The sequence below is a fragment of the Canis lupus genome, chromosome 12, assembly GCF_048164855.1.
Source record: "Canis lupus baileyi chromosome 12, mCanLup2.hap1, whole genome shotgun sequence".
Taxonomy (NCBI): Eukaryota; Metazoa; Chordata; class Mammalia; order Carnivora; family Canidae; genus Canis; species Canis lupus.
This window is the reverse complement of record NC_132849.1, coordinates 63,898,581-63,919,988: the sequence shown is the minus strand read 5'-3', so window position 1 is coordinate 63,919,988 and position 21,408 is coordinate 63,898,581. Positions and strand designations below refer to the sequence as shown.

Here is a 21,408-nt window from a genome sequence, read left to right as displayed (position 1 = left end):
CTCTTTCCAAATATCAAGGTACGGGACCTAACATGGACAACCATGAAGTGATCACCACTTGGGATGAATAGTTGGACGTTGAATCAAGGTGGCCTGGAAAATCCAGGACGCCCTGTAAAGATTCAGAGGGGAATCGCTGTTTCCTCTGGGACAGAGCAGGAAGGGTTCTGTGGAAAGGTGGCATCTGAACCAGCCTTCCAAGGGTGGGCAGGATGTGTTTGCACAGACAGCCGGGAGGGACACTGTGGCCGGAAGGGGCAGTGCAAGCGAGCACCCAGAGCACAGGGAATAGGCCGGCCGAGCCCCTGAGGGTCCTGATGATCTGCAACTGGTTGGACAAGGCAGTGATGAGAGGCACGCGTCAGAACAGGTGGGGGATTGCCTCAGTTGGGAGCAGGGGTGTTCGGGTTTAATTCTGTAGGCCATAAGAAGCCCTTGGAGTTGTCTGAGCATGACAATGCCAGAGCTGCACTTCAGAACAATTAATCCGAAGGCTGAACACAGAATGTGCGTGTGAGAGTGTGCGTGCGGAGGGGGTGGCGTTCGAGGTTACTCCAACAGTCCAGGAGGAAGATAATGGCAGGCTACTCGAAAGGAGTGGGAGAAGGGATGCAAGGGATGGAACAGTTGGGAGAGCTATTTTAGAGATGGAATTGGCAGGAAGTAGCCACTGATTGGCTGCCAGATTAATTATCCCAAAGAATAGCTCTGGCCTTGTCACTCAACTACACAAAAACCCTCAGTAATTTCCCATTATCTGGAGAACAAAGTCCTAATCTCGTCTTCTGTAGACTCTTGTACGTGTGACACTCACGACCCAGTGTGACCTGCCCCTACCTGTGCTGCGAGGCTGCTCTTTACTACACCTCTGCAAATGCCCTATTCTCTCTTCAAAAGGGGGTCTCCAAACCTCCCTCTAAAAACCCGCGGGCATTTTCCCTCAGGAGCTTTCTCACCTTATTTTCTCTGCCTGCATTTCCCCCCTCTTCTATAATTATCTGCTAAAATCCTACTTTTTCTTCAAGGATTGTCTCAAATACTACCTTCTTCATGTAATCCCCCACCCCGACCCTCACCCCCACCCTGCCCTGCCCCACCCCTGCCTTGCAGCAGTCTCTCCCTCCTTTGGGAAAACCGTCACAATTTATAGTTCCTTGTCACTTTGATCAGATCCCAAGCCATATTATAGACTTTCATAAATTTGTCTTTTCTTCCCTATTGGCATATACAATTTCTGAGGGAAGAGAGTAGTTCTGACTCTTTCTTATAACCCCCAGCGTCTGATATGATAAAGATTTGGTTAAAGGAATGGATAAAAGAATACCTATACGAACAACTTTCAGCTGGAAGGGGGCTCACAGGAAATTCCTCTGCCCACAAACAAGTAGAACCATAGAAAAAAGAAAAGATTTCCTACTGCATCAGATCTGTGGACACGCCACACTTATGGGGTTGGCCCCTCAAGTGCTGGTGTCTCATCTCAGCTGCACACAACCTACCAACACTTCCCCGCCTCAGCTGGGGGCTTTGGTCCCTCAGACCCCGGATCTCAACACGGCCAGCGGGAGCTGATTTCAAGACGACGCGTGCCAAATGAGGAACGTGAGCTCTTGATAACCAAGATCCTACAGGAAGTAGGAAAGGAGGCTGCGGGTAAATCCTAGCCGATGGAGCGTGAGCACAAAGACATTTACCACATTGCAGTTTCCTCCAGACCACATCACACACACATTCGTGTCTAACCTGCTGATGTATCTAGACAGGGATGTGGCCATGTAGCCCGGATCAGGTGATCGCTCTGCCTCCTCTAATAAACATTCTCAGTTCCCCTTTTGTAACATTGAAAGGGATCCCCAGGTGTGAGATGCACAATAACGGTGATCTTGAGTGGGTATTCATGAGGGCCCTACAATGGCCTTCCTTTAGTTAAATGAAACACCAGACAATATCATCTAGAGAACGAGAGGAAGGCAGCTGTGTCATACAACTTGGGGGGCCCCAGTCTGGTTGCGGTCGGTGTGAATGGACATCCCAGAGGCCCCAGGGCCCTTGCCCCTCCTGCTGGGTCTGGCGTGGACAGGGGTGAGGAACAAAACGAGGAAGCATAATAAGCCTTCTGTCCCCACCCATGATAAACAGAGTCCACTGAAACACATATGGCGTGCCTGCTTTAGTCCAGGCATTGAGATTTATGTCAAGGCACCATGTTGTGAGGGGTTCGGGAGCAGACGTACTGCACCAGAAAAGCTTGAGTCTTTGCTCGGGATTACTTAACCTCATCAGCCCAGCAAAAACTTTCTGAACACCAGTGACACAGCGTGCGGCAGCTTCCATGTATTAATGGCGTGCACACAAATAGTTTGGGATTCCAACTGCATTTCCTTGCATTAGTTAGGTCCTCGGGCAAGCTCATGTCTTAGCCTGTAATGCATATGAATCATAATGCTCAATTACAAGTACTGCAGGATCTAATTGTGTGTGTGACGGTGCCATTCGGGTGAAAACAAGCTCAGATTTGTGGATGCAGAGACGGCAAATTCCAGACCACTGGTGGAGGCACTACCTTACCCAGGGGGAGTTTGGAAAAGGAGTTTACAGAAAAGATAGAATCTAGGGGAAGATACACTCACAAGACAAGAGCTAGGATCCTGTGTCTGAGAAGTCACCCAGTAGCCATACACGCTTGCCGGAGCCTCTGTTCCCACTTATGTGTGTTACCAGACTTCCCACTTTCTCCCTTTGGTGCCCAACTGGTTGTTTCCCCTTCTTGACAACTGAGAACTAGACCTGCAATGTATTCTCTCCCTTCCAACCTCCCTCCCAGAATATAGCACTTCTGAGGTTTATTAAGGGTTTTCACTACTAGTGGCCTGTTTCATAGTTGGGTCCCAGTATCCATTCTTCCCCATTTCTAAGTCCTGCAGAGATAGAACGAAGGCCCTACTGGGTTACCTGAGGACAGGAGGGGACATATTCATTGCATCAAGGGCGTTTCATCCAAACTCTGTGGGAGGAGCTGTGAGGACATGGAGGACCCCAGGGATGGGAATGAGGCGTTTGGGTCGGAAGCAGGCTGAGGGGAAGGCAGGAAGAATTGCAGAGGCAAACTGAAGACTTTTCTTGGCTACTTGGCCACTTAGTTAATGGTCAAGGGGGCGACGGTCTGAAAAGAACAGACTCCTGAATGGGGGTTGAGAAGAAATGGAAAGAACAGAATGGTGTGAACTGAGAACTTTAGCAGCTACTTATATTTTCCATCCCTTTCAGAACGTGTATAAATGAAGGCTTCGTGGTCTACACGCACAACCTCCAACACATCAAGGAAGAGAGGGTGAAGGAAGTAGCAAGTTTTTATTGTTGTGTTTCAGTGTCTTTTGCAAAGCGATGGCATTTTTATTAAAAAAACAAAGCTGATAAAAATCAGCGTGTTACTTTCTGAAAATCTCAGTTGATAAAAACACAACTGGAAATCAAGTGTAATCTGCGATTCTCAGGCTCCTTCCACACGCTCGCTCCAAGGCCAGCTGTCCCGCCTGGGGAGGCGGCCGGAGCGGGCGCTGTGGCTGAGCCCTTTGCAGGGGCCCAAGGCTCATGAGATGCACTGAAGTTCAGCAGATCTAAAAGCGGACAGTAAATCAGACATTTCCAGTAAGAATTTAATTAAGCATGATTTAGCTCTATAAATTACTTTGAAATAACTATTTTTCAGAAAAGTTGGGGACTGTGTAAGAAGGACAAAGGCTTGAAGAGATCCCACTGGATGTCACCATGGACCTCAGCGAAGCCTTCCGGATGGGGGGCGGCTCGCTCAGCACTACAGAAAACACCAAAGCCACATCAAGGAACCAAACCATGACATTGCTTTGGCTCTGTCCTGAAACAAAGGCAGCGAGAAGCATCATTCACACTTTCACTTTTAGAGACGTTACACATTCTGCGAGTCGTGTTTACATTTGATCTCAGCACAGAAAACGTTAGATTATTACCGATTTGAAAGCCGTATCAGAGCCGGATTCGAATGGCTTATTTATCTTCACTCATAATTTAAAAACATTTTGGGAGTTCAAACTTTACTTTGTAACAGAACCCACTGTATATTTGTCTCTATAACACACCCCTTTCTCTGAAAACAAAAGGGAAATTCCTACTTGCACATGGAGATTTCCAGAGCAAACAAGAAAAAATTATTCCCATTACTTCCTTGAATGTTTTCTAACTGTATTATGATCAATCTCACAGAATTGTTAATAAATGCCACAAGGTTGAATGTCATTAATCTCTTGCTAATCATTCAGTAAAAGTAATAAAGCCTCTAAATTGTCATGTATTTAGATCATAGAATAAAATGACACGTATTTATGAAAACTTTTTAAAAAGCAAACTATGAATAGTTTTCAAAATGGAACTGCTACCTGCCTATCATGTGTGTAAGTCCCCAGATCCACTAGAAATCACATACGGACGGGGGGGGGGGTGGTGACACGACACAATGAGCCACCACGCACTGACAAACGTCCCTGGTAAGAACGCAGAGCGTCGCGGTTCCTTACTACTCTTACTACGTCTGTGTCAACATAGGAAGCCTTCTCACTGTTCCCCACATGTCCAAGTCACATTTGTTGGCAAGAATTGGCCCAAATCTGACCCATTTATGGGCTCGCAGTGGCCCCCCGCCCCACGGGGCCTGTCCCTCCCGTATCCTCACTGAAGGTCACTGCCCTGCCTCAGTGGAACCCGCCACAGACCACGCAAAGTTTCTCGGTGAGACTTGGTAGTCGGTGAGAACTGTTGCCAATTCACGTTTCCTCCGTTTGCACTTTGCGTCTTCCATTAGATCTCACGCGTGAATGGCCGGGGCCACACCTCACCAAGCGCGGCGCTTGCCCCCGTGCCCGGGGAGCAGCACAGGTCTACATGGTGCCCTGGTCGTCGGCCGAGCGAGTGGCAACGCGCACACTCAGGAGCCATCGACTCCCCTCGCCTGGAATAAAAAGCTTTGCACTTGGGCGTTTGTTTTCTTCAACAGTATGTATCTTTAATAATCTGAGCCCTTTAATGAGTGTGCTATCTTCCTCTGTGTGATTACAGAGATAGTAACAGTGCTTGCAACTCCTTAGATCCGTGTAGGAGCCACACGGCGTAGCGCGTGAGTACAGCCTTCGGGGCGGTGCGTCTGTTCGCGGGGTCCGGTGTGGTCCTAATTGTCATCGTGGTGTTTTCCCGACAGGGCGTTTTCATCAGAGTTTCAATACACTGTACACGCAGTTTGGGGTTTGCATAAAGAGGGTGAGGGTACTTGTCACTTAACACTCCTGAACCTCTGATCTTCTGAAAGTGTGGCTTGGTTTACCTTCACGATGTCCCACTCACTTTTCCCTCATGTGCTGCTCGTGGCTTTGGTGCGAGGAGCCTTCCCAATACAGACAAGGCCCACATTTGGCATTGTGAGCTCTCGAAAGAGTAGATTGTTTTATTAAGGGAAACGCATCTTCATTTAAATTTTCCCAAAGGAATCTCTTTGATAAGAGAGACCTGGAAAGGCTTCTGTGACTCGGGTGAGAAGTCCGTTTCAGATGCGCGCAGGGCACGGGGGTCTAACCTGCCCGCGGGCTTCATTTCTCTACCGAATTCCCTTCCCGGGAGGGTTTAACAGTCTCTACTTCACCGGGATATCGTGAGGACCATATTCAGCTCGCTCCTCTGACCTGGTGAAGAACACGTATCATTGGCTACTGTGGTAAACTTTGCCTGGATCTGTGAGACCTTGTGTGCAATTTGGGGTGCTTTAGGGTGCCAGCAGTAGGCCATGGATTGTGTAATACATTTTCACTGCTACCAACGCGTGCCAATTAAGCTGCCATTCCCTGGCTGTTACTACTATGTAAACACTGCTTCCTGAAGGGAAAGGTGAGACAAAAAAACCAGCGGGTCCATGTCTTTAAGCATCAAGCCCAGCGATGCTAAGTACAGACACAGCCCTTCCTCCATCATGACAGGTGAAGAAGATCCACCGCAATCTGACTGAGTCAAGAGAAATGAAGCAGAAGTAATAGAGCCATGACAGCACTTGTATTTTTGTGAATTCTCTCAGGACACCTCACCCACTATAATCTCCATGATACTTGCAAGGTAAAATAAAATCACAGTCACAAAAGAGATAAAAATCAAGAGAGAAAATGACTTCAAAGAAAGTTAGTTTTCAGCTGCATATTTGAGTTTTGCACGTGATCCAGTGATTTTTCAAGATGACCCCGAAGCCTTTGCCTGGGTGAATTCCATGTCAGTTCAGCTGACCTTGGTGACCTGGATGAGACCCATCAATCAAAAATAACACCTCCTCTAGATTTTCCAGGTTGTGGGTGTTAGGCTTGCTTCCTGCTCTTCCCTGCAACAGCACTGCAGACGAGGAGCAGAAGGTGCTGCCCTCTGGCAGGGGCACTGCCACCAGCATGGAGCCCCATCACTGTGCAGTGACACAGTGATGCAAAGCAGGCCCTGTGTGAGCATGGCAGACACAGCCATGTCGTGCCAGAAGGGGGAGGAGCCGAGAAAGCACAGAGTTCAGCTCCCTCATATGAAGCAAGGATGCTGAGACACGGTGAGCTGGAATGGCTTATCCCAAGTCACCCCCAACTTACAAGGAAAGTGAATGAAGATGAAGGCCCTTCCACCCAAGACTCTTTCACATGCTCTGTCACTGTCTAGGTCGGTTAGGGATGAAAAATCTCACTGAGCAAATAGAAAAGGACAAAAAATAAATAAAAAGATGACTAAAATGTATAATATTAGGTGAAAACCCCCTCCAAAAAAGCTACTTGGGAAAAGAAGTTTCCTGGTGTCATTGGTCATTTTCAATGTAGTGAGGAAATCCTCAGAAGCGTGTGCAAGGTGTGCACTATGAGTGCTATCACCAGACTAGCAGGGCTCTGGAAGAGCCTCCAAGATCAGTGAAGGAACTCACGGATGGTCTTCCTGACCCAGCCCTTAGCACACAGAAGATCCAGGGACAGGAGCCAGCAGGGACGGCGTTGCACCAACGTCAGGGAGTTGGGCACACTCCCTGGTCAGATAGAGTCTGGGTGGGAAGGAGGGCACGGATATAGGGTCATGTTGGAGGAAGGATGAGGGACTGGAGGTACCGTACTGAACGTTTTTCAATATATAGAGACAGACCCATTTTTCTAATGTTGACTGTCCAGCATCACATCTCAGGAATATGTTCGACCCAAAACAAATAATTTAATCTGTGTATGTTGGATTTAGAAGATGGGAAGCACGTACTAGCCCTAAATCACATGCTGCACCTACCCTTTGGATCATGGATACCTATGGCATGGAGTTAATTGTCACGGGCTGAGCATACTTTCTAACTTGTCCAAATTCAACTCCTAAGAAATGTTATGTGTTAGAAACGAGGAGTCGCCAGTCGTCTCACAAATGTGACCGCCTTTCCTGTCATACTGACCCCTTGATCGGGTACTGTTTTGATCATTAACTTTAAAAGTAGATGAACAGGTGGCGCAGCCCATTTGTAAACAGGTGTGTTAGCTTGTCCCTGGAGAACAGACACAACATTTCTTGGCTTACACTACGGGTGTGTGGGTCTCTTAGGGAAAAGGATTGTTTTTGAGCTAACAAAACCCCAGTAACAGCATATTAGCTAAAAAAAAAAAAAATTTGGACAGTGAAACTACCTCTATTCTTATTCTTGGGGACTATGAAAAGAACTGCAAGAGATACTGATAGATTTATAACACAAATCCCACGGAAGTTCCAAGTATTAATTCAGGACCAAATGTGCATCGTTAACCAAAGAACAAGTAATAAAGTAGTCTGAAATGTATCTGAGCAAACTATTAAGATTTTCTCTCCTGTTACGTACAAGTGTCCAGCATCACTGGCACCTCCCACTTCATGTCATCTCAGACTTTGTTTTTAAGCAAAGACATGCAGCTTTTTGATGACTGAGCCACTTAAATTTCCAGACTCCAAGAGAATATAAAACACTCATTCTAATCTTACTTTTTCTTACCCAGGACTGAATCACAAAATTCCTAATTCTGTGAAGATAGGTGTGTTCAGTCAGGTCTGACTCAGTGGAAATGTGGCAGGGAGTCATCTGAATGCTCGGAAATGCATGAGCAGTTTCCAATTTGAACTGTCCCCTCCTCCTTCTGATGCCTCTTCAGCCAGTGATGAGCCCGTGGATGACCAAGCCACTGCCTGGTTCGCTGCCGGCGTGAGGCCAACTGCTGATGTCAGAGGAAGCCAGAGGGCAGCGAGCAGGACTCAGGGCTCTCCCCGTTTGTTTGGGAGGTTGGCCCTCAGTCCTCAATCCAGGGCTTAAGCACGCCATATGCAAACGTTCTGTTGTTGATCTCTGGGATCAACAGCTTTGAGATGTTCCGAAATTGCAAAACAGACACCTGACATTTGCCAACACTCCTTCCTCAAAATAGCATTTTGTTTACTGTTTCATGCATTCCCAGGTAAGCAAAGACTTGTTTCAACCGCAACTGCGTACCATGATGGGATGGCTCATGTAAATACAGAAACTGGTGGGTCGGGAGTGAGATGCAGAGCCCTCACAAAGTTGGAAATTTCAGCTCAAATTTTATAAGAAGATGATAAACTCAAATCATATATTTAATTAAGTAGGGAAATATGATTATACAATGCTATGTAATTGAGAGCTAATTTTCAGAATGCTCACCCAGATCCCTGAAGTATTAATCATCTAAGAAAGCAAGATCAATGTTTACCCTACTCTTATTATTAAGTCAGAAAAGTGGTTTCATCTATTTCAAAATGTATTCAAGAAAAAGTAGATCTGGAAGGTTTTGAAATTATCCTTTATCAGAAATTTATATTTATATTTCAAATAAGTACCTATTTGTATGTAATCTATAAATATAACACATAACACATGATGTATGTCATATTGTGTACATTATATAACATATATCATATGTTGTACACGTATATTATAATACACAAATATTAGCTGTATTACATATTTTATGTTATAGATTGTACATGAACATACACTTACTAAAATTTACACACACACATACACACACACACACACACACCCTGAATCACTGTGGGTCAGAAATTGAACTGTCAGTTGCATGTCTTTTGGCTCCTTTGACATAATAGGTGCTCAGTGCACGCACGTTGTGTGAAGTGCTCAGTCAGTGTGCTAAGAAGGAAGGGGCTGCCGAATTTTCAACCCTGACTTTGATGCTTTTTCTTCCAGGAGAAGATGGTGAGGGGAGCCCCTGGGCTGCCCATCACTGTTACTGCCTCCAGCTAGGCTGTTAACTAAACTCTTATAAAATGCAGACTATAAACATAATTAATCCATGTGCAAGGAGGGTCCCTGGGAAAAAGAACAAAAGAAAGAATCACTACCCCAGCAGCCGAAATCCCCCTGGGGAAGGACGTCGTCCCCTGATCTTGAACCCCGAGTTAACGTCTGCCCTAGACACGAGTGGTCTCGGTGTCAGCACTTTGTCAGAGCCCACTGGTGGGTGTCTCTTCCCACTTCTTTGGTATGCGTGGGCTTGGGAAAGTGCCCATACCACACGAGGGGTGGATGGGGTTAAATCCACACCATGCAACTTATTCATTCCATACTGGCCACAGGAGCACGACAGCTAGGCATACAATTTTATTCTTCTGATAATGTACTCCAAGCCCTTAAAAAAAAAAAAAAAAAAAGAAAAGAAAAGAAACCAGTGAAGAAAGGAATTTCCCTTAGAGAAAAGAAAAGAGAAGAGAAAAAAAAAAAAAAAAAGCAGCCACTCTTGGAGATAAACAGCACAGCCCTCTCTGGCAACTCTCACCGTTCACTCCAAACTACAGGAGATGAGGTCAAACATAAATGTAAATTTAAAAAACACAAATAATTATGACCTATCATGCCATCAGAACCACTGAATTCCTCAGCGTAATACATCCGGTTGCTGTGTGTGTCCAAAGTACAAATGATCACTGTTTCATAAAGGAAGCCAGCAAGTCTGTCTGCAGAAGAGGCTTCTATGGTTAAAGCTACAACCAACTGCCATTAGCACATACATCAGGACAATTTCACCTTCCCATCCCTCAGGCTTATAATGATTCCCCCCTCTTTCCTGCAACTGGTGATGAGCAGTACTTTCCATGACCCAGACAACAAACAGCTGGATAGATGCCAAAGGACCATACATCCGTGGTCTATCGTGCCCTTTTTAATCAACTTCCTAATTAAAAAATGCCATGCTGGCATGAGGTATGAAGGGAGTAGGCTTGGGATATTTCACAAAATCGCATCCCCTAATCCGGGGGTTGTTGAAAATCTGTGTTCTTACAGATGTTTATGAGTTTTCCTGGTGCAGAGATAGAATCAATTTGCTTGTGCCTGGCCCTCAAGACGTATTAAATTTATCCTGAAGGAAACTGGTTTCTGAAAAGCTCTTGCCCAGATGCATTAGGCAGGTGGGAGTTTCAGTGAACCAGAGGGTCCACTAGCAGATGCAGCATTGATTTCTGAATGTTCACAATCTAGCAGACAGCTCCAGAGCAGACTTGATTTGATGGCTCTCTATGGGGTGCCCTGCAGACTCGATTATTTCCACAACCAGTCTGGCTAGCATTGTTTCATGGCGACAATGCTCTGTGCTCTCAGCTTCTGTTCAGATGGCACAGGCTAGTGGCATACATGTACCCGGGTGGGAGGGGACTGGGCCAAATTTAAACTCAGTCTCTAAGAACTATCCATCCCTTTCAGGATCGAGTGATGCAGTAGGCCCTGGAGTCGAGAGGTAATGCTGACTTTTAAAAAACCATTTTGTTGAGTGCCATTAAAATACACTATGAGTCTAGGTTGAGGTAATGGCATGAAGGTCTACCCAAAACAGTGTTTGCAACTAGAAATCCGAGGATGGAAATCTTTGTCAACGTACCAAAAAGAGCCCCCACCCCATACATTATTAATTCATGAGTTGTTTGATTTAGAGACCTCAACCTGACATTCCAAACCTGAAAATATCTCAAGCAAGTGTCCGATAATCTTAAAGACATTTCTCTAGAGCAATTTGAGACTAGAGCAGAGTTTAGTAAAAAAAAAAAAAAAAAAAAAAAAAAGCAGTCAGTATGTAATATTGAGCCATAAAGTTCCTTCCAGCTCTATTAACGAGTACACAAATCTATCCGAAGCAGGTTTACATGGTACACGTATTAACCCAATGGCTCAAATATTATCATTTACATGCAACACTTTCACACTGGCGTTTTAAAAACACATATACACCCTCACTTGCAAAACCTTTGAAAAGATTAAGTACTCCTGGGAGTGCAAGAATACATCACAGTACACAATTTTAAAGAAATAAGGCCAAACAACCTCTTGGAAGAAAATATTTAAACCCATCTTCATTCACAATCCACGGGAGCCCTGGCGGAGACTGGCCCTTGGGGCGCCCATGGCACAGAACAGACCCCACAGGGCGGAAGCCGGCCCCTCCGCCAGCCACTCTTCCCCAGTGAGGCCAAGAGGGCCTGATTTCTGACTAATATTTTGGCATCTCACTGATTGCTTTAAAAATTTGCTATGGAAAGCTGCTTGCCTTTCCGAAGTTGATCTTCAACCTTAGATGTAAACAACACCAGCAAAAAAATACGAAAGAAAGAAAGAAAGAAAGAAAGAAAGAAAGAAAGAAAGAAAGAAAAGAAGGAGGGAGGAAGGGAGATTCCCTTAGAAATCACACTCCCAGGCAGGTGAACATCACCATATTTCTAGCTGGGGGACTTCGTTCTTTCATTGTCTTTGAAGGCAAGCCCTTCCCAACTCCACAGTGCCTGAGAGCTAATGTGACAGATAATGGCATAAAGTGAGTCTGTCAAGTGGAAACTCATGTGACATAATTTTGGCCCTTGAAAGAAGCTGGACTACACCTCTGAGGGGCAGCCAGGCACAAAGGAAGACTGGTAGGTGACACGCCAGTGCTCCCTTCTGTTTGTAAATGGACACATTGAGAGTAAAAACTAATGCTCATATTTTGCCCCAAGAAAGTTATAACCCATCACCAAACTAAAAGGAGTTATTTTAATCGGGGAAAGCTTGGCTCTGTGCTAAAATGAAATACAGCATGGAGAAATAACAGAAATATTTATTTTCTGTAGATAAGAGTTCACAAATCTGAGAACAATTTGGTATTTAATACTGTTGGGTTCAATAAAAACCTCAACTGCTATTAGCAAATTGAAAAACAAAATTTAAGAAAAAAAGGTTTTTGATAGATATAAAAGTAGAGAATTCATCTATTATGCAAAAAAATAAAGAGCTCCGTGTGAGTATTGAGAAACTTACAGCAAGGGCAGGGGTGGGGGTGGGGGGATGGGGGGAATGATTAAAACCAAGTGTCAGGAGCTTCCCACAAAGGGTTAATATGTTTCCCCGACACCTTGTGTTTGAGGTTTAGTTTCTCCGTAAGAGAGTTGTTTTTTTTTCTTTTTGAGAAAGGCATAGTTTCTTTAAACAGAAGAAATGACCCTCCAAAAAGTTGCATTTTCTGTCAAATGATTGCTGTCATTGTCTAAGGCAAACAGCTGAAGGAAAGCAACTCTTTAAAAAAAGGAAAGGAAAGGAAAGGAAAGGAAAGGAAAGGAAAGGAAAGGAAAGGAAAGGAAAGGAAAGGAAAGGAAAAAGGAAAGGAAAAGAAATGAAAGCAAGCCAGCGTAAAAATAGAAGCAAAATAAAATCCTTAAGTGATCTGCTATATTTAAGAAACTGTCAATAGGCAGTTCAAGGATAGTAATTCCTACTTGAGTTCCACCTCAGAAACACACAAAATAATTAGGTCAGTTTAAATGAAAAGCTTACCTTTCAAGGAGAGTAAAAATTATGAAAATAAGAGAGAACTATGTGTCGGAGAATTCCCGGAGAGGTAAGTATATTTAAGTAGATACTAAACCACCCATATTGCAGTATTACAGTGAGAGAATTATATAAGAAATGTGTGTCACTGGTGACCACAGAGCACTGGGATTCCAGCAAGCTGAGCCTTATTCCCCAACTCAGGACGCCGGTTTGTGAAACCAGTTTCCATTTTCTTCCGAAAAGAACCGAAAGTATCAGAGGCTGTGCCAGTTTTTATATCTCCTGTCTGTGGATCCTGAAGAATTGGTACAAACTTGAGTTCGATTCTCACAAGCTCCGGTGAGTTGCTGGTTAAATGAGCTAAACCCCTCTTCCAGCTAGGAAAAATATATACCGGGCAAAACTAATTATGTCTGGGCTCAACCTGAAACGGCGGCAGCTCATCTGACTGGTCTGGAGACACTGTTGCAGAAAATATTAATTAAACACCTTGACTTGCGGCTGCTGTGAGCTCTGGAAGCAGGGCCCCCTGCGCGGGGAGTGTGCGCTCGGGACTCGGGAGGGAAGATGGATGAAGCGACTAGCCCAGAGCAGCAGCCAACGACTGTTCTTTTGTTACTGACCAGGAGGAGTTGAACTTTGCTCCACTTTGGGGAGCGGAGCCACCGCCACCGCTCTGGAAACAACAAGGAGGACAGGACATATTTACCTGCGGCGAGCATCAGAGGGAGACCTGGAGCGCCGCAAAACAAAGTGGTCCAGATGCCCAGATGCATGGTCTGTGGCTGCAGGGCACCCCCCCCCCCCCGCCCGCCCGGCCCGGCTGCTCCGGCTAGGCCGGCGTCTGACAAGCAGCCGTCCCCGTGTTAGCCACCCTGCCTTCCATCTTGGGGACTCACCCAGAAAATCCCGCACCCCGCTCCAGGACTCCAGAACTCCTCTAATGCTCCCGAACGCCCACCATTTGTTCTGCATTCATCCAATCAACTTTGCACTGCACATCTTCTCTCTACCGGCGCTCAGACGCCGGGCCACCGCTCATCTGTATGCTAATTATTTTGCCACATGGACAAAAGTAATAATGCTTTCAGACAGGAAACTAACAGGCCTGAAGTCGAAGATGGAAATTAATAAGTTGACACCACTAAACGCCGGCCAGGCTGTCATGCGTGCCGCGCTGCCTGGCGGAGGGGGCCGCGCCTCGGCGGCCGAGCTGGGCATCAGGCAGCGGCTCCCGGGGAGGCCGGGCCCGCAGAGCAGCACCAGCTCACCGCTCACTTACCCTGTGGCAGGCTGCATCCTCTAAGCACTACCAAACATATCCATTTCCCCAAATCCTAGTACGGGAGGGAACTTCAGCGCTGAGCTAGATATTTTTCAAGTGATAGCTGTGGATTAAACCAGTAATTTCTAACCTTCCTGTTTATTAAGCCTGCAACACAGTCAGACAAGATTGGGGATGCATGCTGTATGCTTCTTACATTGTACCCACAGGCCCCTAAATCTCTAGAGCAGAATGTGTATCATGTGCAGTGCCGTATTCAATGTAATAGATGAGAACTGTAAATACCACAGTCAGGCCGGGAGCAGTTGCCGGGGAGGCAGTAGATCTAAAAACATCCCCCCCCCCGCCCCCATCATCGATGCTATGGCAAATCCACGCTGTGGCTACAGAAACCTCATCAGGTCGGCTGCACCTACGGTATTGTGCACGGTGCCACCGCTTAGCATTAAAAACAAAACAAAAAAGAGGTTCGGAAGCCTGCCCTGGCATTTCAAAGGAGAGAACAGTTACACAAGAGTTAACTGGAACTGACTCCTAAACCTCTCCGGGGTTGCCAACCACACTATGCTCTGCTTCAGTAGGAGCTTCTTTTATCACTTTCGCTTAAAACAAAAGACATAAAACTCTTTCTCCAAGAAAGTTAAAACATCATCAGTCTTGGGGTCTTGTCTGAAGGGGAAAAAATACCAGAAAAAGTTCTGATCAGAAAAGGCGAGACCAAATGAGATTTCAAAAATACAGAAAGGAACATAGATATATGACTTTCATTAGCATTTTCCCCGTAAAAAAAAAAAAAAAAAAAAAAAGAAAGTGCTGATTTTATAGATAGCTCCTTGGGTCGAGCAATAAAAGCTTTCGTCCAGCAGTGACTGTGCCACTGCACTCCCTGCAAACCTCTGTTATAACACTCACCACTATGAAAGTCCACATTAAATCACAAAGGCTACTTAGCACCTCCCACTCCTCCCCCTGGACACTAGCCTTGCAGACACAGACTTCTGTTTAATGACAACTCCAGCTGCATGCGGGTATATCGGGTGCCTGCCCACAACGATATGATCCTGAAGGACCAGCTCTGTTGGAGAAAGAGTCCATTGTTGGCTCCTCTGCACACCAGACCATGCGATTTTAGGAAGTGTTAGAATTTGTCATCACGCAAGCTGCAGATAGTCAGGTAGGCAGGGAAACAACTATGTGCCCAAGTGCTTAAGAGATCAAGTGAAATCATTCCAAAGAGCTGGAAGTTACAACAACCAGATAAATTATACACAAGCTTGGAAGAGAAAGAAAGAGATACCTTTTTGCAGAAGAGTTGGTGGCCATGAAGCAAAACGCTGTTCCGCAGTCTATTTCTCCACACATGCAGGGCTATTTCTGCTGTGGAGAGCCCATGGCACGTGTTGATCGCCTCTCCCTATACATCCCCACTCCATCCGCCCCTGCCCTCCAGCGCCGTCACCGTCAGCTCACTGTGTAGACGGAGAGTCTAGGGCAGAACCACCACCGGTGATAAACCACTGCAGGCTTTTCCACAGAGCACGATGCTGACCGTGGTTTCCGAGGGGGGGGGACGGCTCCGAAGTCTGAAGTTACCGAGAGCACCTCAGTCTGCCTTTCAGACGTGATTCCTCTACATCCCGAGCCTCTTGCCTGACGTGTTGAGACCAGACATGCTGGTTACTACAGAGCCCACCGTTCCCTTCCCATCCAGCCCTGCTGGAAATCACTGCAGTCTGAGAGCGAGGATCGCTTTAGGAGAATGCCCTGTACCATTCTGTGTTCTCGCAGCACAACACCCCTTACACTTAGACTAAAATATTTTCCTCCCCCTCCCAACTTTTCCAATAATCACCACGTGGGGAGTAGGGATTTTTTTTAAAGAGATACATTTTAGGAAAAATCTGCTAACAGAAGAGCCCAATACAGCAATGCTTATCAGTATTTCTTCATATAATAAATAAGCATTTGTGTGTTCTTTCTAGTTTTATAACACCTGGCTTACATTTTCTCTGCCATCTCTGATTACTTCTACAGATACCCTGAGGACTCATTATGATGTCAAAGCTTAAAACAGTTTCATTGTGAAAACAGGCATAGAAAAAATCATTGTGTATGCTTGAACAATGCAGGTGTGAAAGAGACACAGACAGAAGAGAGGGAGGCAACAACAGACAAACAGGAACAGAGTTAAAGAGAGAGGGAGAGGAGGGGAGAAGGAGGGGGAGAGGGAGAGGCAGGGAGAGAGAGAGAGAGGGAGAGAGACAGAAAGAGAGACAGAGAGAGAGAGAGAGAGAGAGAAGACAGGACACAAAGCATACTCCAAACTGAAACCATGTTGCATTGAAATACAGCCCACTGATGGGAAATGTATAGCTGCTGCCTTAAAATAATCTGGTATCAGGAAAATCGTACAACAGATCACTACAAAAGTAGAGTATTTAGTGTGATTTCTTGTATAAGTTATGGCCATTATAGGCATTATTTCTAATTTGTGGTGTACGCCAATGTAAAATATCTTTTTTTTTACATCAACCACACATGATATTTGGATGTGCCTTATGTCCACCACTTCAAAATAAAATTTAAAAAAATAATTTTATACACACACACACAATTTTAAGTTTGTGATATCTTTTCTCTTTAGTTCAGTTTGGAATAAATGTAGACCAGTGCCAGGTACAGTGTTGTGGTAAAGAATATACTATGGTGAAACTTGGCCTGCTGAAAAATATGTTAATCATTTGCAAGTTTTGTTCAAGTTTAGCCTCCATTACTCCTTCATGGGGAATGCCACACATATTTTCAAAAGAAGAAGAAGAAGAAGAAGAAGAAGAAGAAGAAGAAGAAGAAGAAGAAGAAAAAGAAGAAGAAGAAGAAGAAGAAGAAGAAGAAGAAGAAGAAGAAGAAGAAGAAGAAGAAGAAGAAGACATTTGTATAAAGGGCTTTTTAAAAAAACTTGAACATAAGAAAGTGCATAATACTATTGTAATCAAATTATTTTTTTTGTAATCAAATTATAATAAGTAATTAGATTATAAGAATTTGCCAAAACTAAAGATCTTTGTTTCTGAATCTACCATTCATTCGCTTCCTGTACAGACTGCTGGTGAGACTTTGCATCAAGGCAGACTTTAAGGCTAAGTAGTAGATGCATTTGAAAATCTAGTTATTGATTGGAATTGTAGCCCTGAACTCAAAAGGACAACCCAATGAGCTACCCTTCAGTGTCAGGGCAGGGCTGCCTTCACCAAAAAGTGTCTTGCTAGTCCCTCTTATCTCACTGAGTGGGCTTCTTAATATAAAATATTCAAGAGTAACTAAAATGCTAAGTTGTTTGAAGTTAAAAATGTAGCCATCAAAATATATAATAAGTAAACAACGTATTTTGGGTGATTATACCATGTTTCTTATGACAATACCTCTCCCTCAGATTATCCTACAGGTAGAGTTGGAAATCTGGTTTACCCATGTGACTTTGAAAATATTATTTAGGCAACAAAATAATTTTTTTCACAGAAAACTGGTTTGGATTTTTTAATCACACATGTGAAGTATTTCTAAAAGCAAATCAACAAATAGATTAAGTCTAAATTTTAAGTATAGTTTTAACAAATAGAAAAACTTTAAAAAGCCTTGAAGTTACAAAATAACTTATTCCCTTTTCTTAGTCTACTGAAAATTGGCATAGACAACAGGCATAAAACATCAGGCATATTCAATAGTAAAGTATGGAATATAAATATTTTCAAGACAGTAAAAAAAAATAAGCTAGGTGAAAAACAGAACAGGAACAATGGAAGGCATAGACTGAAGGGGCCCCTTTTCTGAAAGTGCCCACATTTTCCTGAAATCATGCTTGTTCTATATTTATAGTCTGAAAGGAAATTCTGTGCTCATATTCCTTTAGGAATTTTGTTACAGCACACATACATGGTCTACAGATCATTGGGCCTTTAACTTTGATCTCAGCTTCTAACACACATACACAAAATCAGCCCAAGTTTCGCGGCAGGATGCAAGTTTAACTCATGAGAAGTTGACATTTATGCTTCATGTATACTTCCTGTCTTGCTGGTTCATCTTGATGGTCCTGGCTTATCGTTTCCAAAATAAATGTCTATCAGTAATTACATACCTTTCCATTACAAAAAGCTTTTCCATCTGAAAAACATGTCTACCTAGTGTTTACAGTTTTCCAATGCACCATTGTATACTTAGGCAAGTGATTTTAATGAAATCCTAATGTTTGGCAATTTGGAAAGTGGGGTGAAATTCTTATGTGCAGAGTAAAACACAGAGATTGCATATCTTTTCTGCCACCATCTTCAAAACACCCAATTGTGACCATAAAGGCTGCTCTTGCTCCTACCTCAAGGAGCACAATCATCAAGGTGATGAAAGTGAGCCATTTTTACGTTGCCAGTAAACTAGTGGAAAGTCAGTCAGGGCTGAACGTAATTGCTATCAGCAGCGGACAGCTCCCGGTGCTGAAAGGGAAGGGGAGAGAAGCCCTGCTCACAATGGCTCACTCAACCAGCCTTTGAAAAATCACAGCAAAACTGAATGAGGTGGCAAGTGCTCGGGCTGAATGGCACTGTCTACAGAACAATGGCAGCCAGCTCCAAATCCCACTATAATCACATTAATGAGATTAATCAGTGAATTAGCAGCAGTCAAATGTCAGGGAGACAAGGAAGAACCCAACCAAGATTGGTAATTAACTTTTTTTGGGGGGGTGGGGGAGAAGGAAAAACCAACTCTGCTACCTCCTAGTTTGCTCAGAAGTTGACAATTCTGCTTTCCAAATCTGAAGACGACATGTACTGATCAAAAAGCACCAGCATAATCCTTCCTATTATAATATAGATCCAGGTATCACGTTACCGTGATTCAACTACAGTCCTCTGAGAAAAGTGATGTCACTTTAAATAATCTTCACAAACTATCGGGCTTTTATTGTTTTGAACTTACTAAGTGTGAAATTACTAGAGTGAAATCATTTCTGTAATACTCGAGCTAAAATATAAAAAAAAATGGCTGATTTTAAAAGGAAGGATTACATAACAGCTGCTTTGCTTATAAGTCATCCGTGATACTGTGGCAAGAGTTTTTTAAAAGTGCCATCAAGTAAAAAATTATTATACAAGCATATCAGCAACCGTCTATTGTCTTTAATAAAGAAAATATGTCACTACAGTTCAACCTTGTGGAGAATTTCAACCAATTAACCTATTGTACTTGAGAGCATAGAATCATACACTTTCCTTCAGGTCAATTAGAAAAAAAAATAAACTTCCTTTTTCCTAGAACGTGTCACTTAGTCGTGTATATGATATACAATCAACACTTTGCATTCAAAGTTCTGAAGAGGTGAAAACTTACGGGAATGCAATGGAGCTGTTTTTCAAAAGGGAATATTGTGCAAAACACTTTTTTAAAAAAAGTAATCACATTTTTATCTGCATGGCAGACATGCTCTATTTATCGTTTAGAAAGCTGCATAACTTTTATGAAGTTGAACAATTAGAAAGACTCCCTTATGCCTATAAGGGTGGTGGTAGGGTGCTTTTGTCTGTGAAGTTAATTTTGTTCAGTAAAATACACTCAAACACAAAAGCTCTTAGGAAAAATATTTTTACTCAAAGTAAATAAATAACTTAAAATTCTACAGTATTATATAGTAGAGTTTTAGTGGTACAAGAAATTGTCATGGCTAATTTAATACTAAAGTCAAATTCAATGCTCTATAGTTCGAATAACTATCATATGAATATTTGCATATCTATTTATTTCCTTATTATGACCTATCTTGAAACTAAAGTTTGCAGTCTGGACTTCTAGTTTATTAATGTAAGTTGCATGAGAAGACATATTTCTGTTACAATTGAAATAATGTTTCATCACTATGAACTTCAGACATTTAGGTAATAGTTAAAAATCTTTGAGTTTCTCAGTTTAGACCATATAAGTCAACTTTCTCACCATTAGGCAAAATGTAACATCACAGCAAGAATATCGAATGTTTTAACAGCCTTTGTAACAATGCTCTGCTTCATTTGTAATGGAAAGTAACCCAGTAAAGTCTCTGGGAAGTTTTTGTTTCAGTGCCCGCAAATCATCCAAGTATTGTCCATGCAGCAAGTTTTTTTTTTTTTAAATAAACAACATCACAGTTAAGGCATGCATCTTAATACCCATTTTGCTGTAAAGACAGACTTCTGTGGCTCACAAACTCTCTAGCCCAGGAACATTTCAGCTCCCAGCCATGCTGTAAAAATAACTTTAAAAAGGAGCAAACAATAGGCACTGCAGCACCAGCCCCTGGACTACGGTAAAACATACGCTGTCCACCAGGTCCACAGAATTAACCTAACGAAGATCACATACCTCACAACATGACCACAACCGCTCACAAGTTAACGACCAACTCAATGCTGTCAACTGTGCTGGCTCAATAGACACCAGAAGAAAAGAAAACCCTTTTCCACCACAAGTTTGAAAGGAGGATGAGGAATATGCCTACCACCGAGATGCAGAAAAGGTTGCTTTTTGTCTTCAGTGAATATTGACACCATAACCCATAGTCCAGGGAATAAAACGTAAAATAAAATACACCCACCAACAATGAATAAAAAAATCAGGGGGCTTCAAGAAGGCTGCGAGGAAAGCTCTCTCTCTGCTTTAGTGTGCAGTAGCTTAGGGAAAAAATGTCGCCCGGGCAGGACTGACAAACGCAGCGCGATCGGCTCGCGGGCCTGAGGGATCTGTTTCACTTCCACATGCGTCCCCTGATGCACACACTCCCACTCATGCTCTCGATATGCTTTTTTTTTCTCCACATTTTTTTTTCACGAGCTCCAAATCCCCGGCATATGACCTTCTGTTAAATAGATAAAAAAAAAATTGCTTATCAGTCATGCAAATGAGGCTGAATTCATTTTCCACAACAGATGGCCTCATAGATAATGATGATGGAAGAGAGAAAATTGAATGTCTCTCACAAGGTGGCCATGGCAACCGAGAGCAGAATAATATCAATAATAAGCTCAGTGCATAATAAGGTTGTCAATCCCACAAATCAAAGTCTCCAGCTAAATCAGGTACACCACCCCAGCTAGTTACCAGGTAAATATGAATATATATATATATATATATATATATATATATATATATATATATAGCAGTTTACAGTGACCATGAAGAAAACTAGAATTTCAAGGCATTCTGTGGAAATGCGCATGTGTGTGTGTGTGTGTGTGTG

General features: G+C 43.5%; 1 protein-coding gene across 24 annotated transcripts in view; it reads right to left on the bottom strand.

The window, feature by feature from the left end:
* Positions 1-21,038, bottom strand: part of MYT1L (myelin transcription factor 1 like) — a 403,856-nt gene extending 382,818 nt beyond the window's left edge. For 3 of the 24 annotated variants that reach the window (XM_072771261.1, XM_072771271.1, XM_072771269.1), the window contains exon 1: positions 20,767-21,038. The gene's annotated coding sequence lies outside the window, so the exon portion shown is untranslated. Of the gene's footprint in view, positions 1-12,865; positions 12,995-13,571; positions 13,597-13,761; positions 13,912-14,144; positions 14,346-15,444; positions 15,936-20,534; positions 20,640-20,670 lie in introns of those variants that run through there. The other 21 variants (XM_072771280.1, XM_072771277.1, XM_072771270.1 and 18 more) reach the window with 11 other exon arrangements.
* Between the last annotated feature and the right edge of the window lie 370 nt (positions 21,039-21,408).